This window comes from Notothenia coriiceps, unplaced genomic scaffold (assembly GCF_000735185.1).
Source record: "Notothenia coriiceps isolate Sejong01 unplaced genomic scaffold, NC01 NC01_scaffold00037246, whole genome shotgun sequence".
NCBI classification, from domain to species: domain Eukaryota; kingdom Metazoa; phylum Chordata; class Actinopteri; order Perciformes; family Nototheniidae; genus Notothenia; species Notothenia coriiceps.
Window position 1 is genome coordinate 2,956,256 of NW_011369947.1, and position 2,794 is coordinate 2,959,049.

Below are 2,794 nucleotides of genomic sequence, written 5' to 3' on the forward strand. Positions count from 1 at the left end.
TTTGGACTAATCTCGTCTTTGTTTACATTAGCAAGCATCGCTAACACTCAGAGCTAACATGTACTGGAGAGCACATGTGTTTAAAAAGCAGGAAATAAAAAAAGGAACTCAGCTCAACTCAAAAAAGCATTTGAGCTCCATACTGTTTCAGAAATAATCCTTGATGTGGTTTAGAACAGGATGGCGTTTTATCACAGTAGAATTTAACTTTATCTCCGGTAGAATTCTGATCAGGCATTAGCTCCGCCTCCTCTTCTTTCTTTATTCAAGCTAAGGACCCAAGATCTGCGTTTCTCTAACAGGGCTGCAAAAGAGGGGTTTCAGCAGTATGAGGCATGGCTACAATGGGGGATCTGTTTGGTATTTCGAAAAAAAAACTTCACAGATGTGTTTTTTAGAGGTATGGCCCTACAATATATCATTCAAATATAGCATGATAGGTCCTCTTTAAACTATAAGCAGAGGAAAGAAATTGAGAGCTTTCAGAAGAACAGCTGATGGATGCTTCATTTCTGATCACGTTGGTCATCTTCTTGAGGGATTATTATCCGCATGAGCGTTGTTTGATTTCCCCATCGCTCACATTTAACTTGGTTTTTGAGTGAGTGACGTCTGGACTGAGGCTAGGTTTTCAGGAAGAAAGCCAACTCTTCCACTGGGAAAAGCTGTCAAAATGGGACAAGGTGCAACAGAACCAAAGTGTAAGATGCCGTTAGCTTAGTCTAACACTAATGACAGCAGCGGCATTCACCAGTTTTTAGCACTAACATGGTCCAAGCAGATGCTCAAATGTTATCAACAGCAACTATACAGTACAACAAGGTCTCTGTCTGCAATGCTGGCCTATAGTGTTATTGTGTAAATGAAAAAGAGGGAGTTGCAGCAAGGAGAAAAAGCTGAATGGAGGAGGGTCGTCCCATTCAGTGTTTGGACAGCTGCACCCCCCCTCCTCCTCCTCTGTAGGCTACCTGCCTTAAAGCTACCTCCTTCCTCCCTCCATCCTTTAGCTTTTCCCAGATTCAACCCTCAGTGTGACCGCGCTGCTTACTGAATAATGAGAGCATAAAACAGCAGTGGTGACGGTTTGTTCTCTGCCAAGACTTCAACCTGTGGAGCCAGTGAGATTTTAATAAGCTCTTATAGCCATGCGCTCCTAATTGTGCTTTAATGCAGCAGATTTTTATGACCAAGCTGAGACTCATTTGATGGCTTCTTTGGTAAATGGGGAAATAAGTAAGGCATCTTGGATATGGTGGAAGTGGAACAGATATTAGTTTGGTAATATTCCCTCGTCTCACAGCATCCGCCTGCTTTTTAAAGAGTACACGTTGCCTCTTTATGAAGCGGTTCGGAGCGGTCTATCTTTGAGGCACATCACAACGCTTAAAAGGTCTTTCACACACTGCTCAAAAAGGGTACAAATTAGCGTCCTTTCCCCTGGCATCTTGTCTTCTTTTGTGGTTGAGATGTGTAAAGATTAAAGCATTTACACAAACTCATGCATACAATGTCTGTCAGAGGACATCCTGCAAGTCCTAAACAGCACTGTAAGTGTTTCATTTCTGATGAAGCAATCCACTGGTATCTCAGGGTAATCATTCCTGGATGTTAAATTAAACCTCCAGTATTGAAGTTCGAAGGCGCGTTAATGGAAAAAGACTGTGGCAATCACACAGCAGTAACCTCAGCCTATTATGAATGAAGAATGTATGTAATTAATGCAGGCTTGGGGTAAAGCCTTAATAAAACCATCCATCAGCCTGTCTATCCCACTATAACCAGTCTCATTAGGGATTATTGTCACACACCTTTCTGTAGGTAACATTCCTCAGTGAATGAAGAATCTACCCCAGAAAATGCAATATGAGCACGTTAGCATTTAGCATGTTACGTAGACCAAACTTTCATTTGTTATTGCTGTTTGATTGAGGTCCCTGTAAGTCTGCAAAGAGGGTTGTAAGTGACTCACTCGATCACGTTCAGTTGAAATTATATGATGTTGTTCTTAAACACTTTTCCCCACACATCTCTTGTTGCTGCGATGTGCAAAACAAACATTATCTGCAGTTGTTCATGTCTCTTCTACGTCAACATGTGTCCCCTCTTCTTCATGTCTCTTCTTCATCAACATGTGTCCCCTCTTCTTCATGTCTCTTCTACATCAACATGTGTCCCCTCTTCTTCATGTCTCTTCTACATCAACATGTGTCCCCTCTTCTTCATGTCTCTTCTACATCAACATGTGTCCCCTCTTCTTCATGTCTCTTCTTCATCAACAAGTGTCCCCCTCTTCTTCATGTCTCTTCTACATCAACATGTGTCCCCTCTTCTTCATGTCTCTTCTACATCAACATGTGTCCCCTCTTCTTCATGTCTCTTCTACATCAACATGTGTCCCCTCTACTTCATCAACATGTGTCCCCTCTTCTTCATGTCTCTTCTACATCAACATGTGTCCCCTCTTCTTCATGTCTCTTCTACATCAACATGTGTCCCCTCTTCTCCATGTCTCTTCTACATCAACATGTGTCCCCTCTTCTTCATGTCTCTTCTACATCAACATGTGTCCCCTCTTCTCCATGTCTCTTCTACATCAACATGTGTCCCCTCTTCTTCCTGTCTCTTTTACATCAACATGTGTCCCCTCTAATTCATGTCTCTTCTAGATCAACATGTGTCGGACCAAAGATTCACTGTGCATTCCTCCATCACATGCACAGATGAGTACGCCCTCCGCTTCGCCGCTCATGAGTGCTCTGTCTACATCGAACATGGTGTGGCGGCGCGCGTCTTG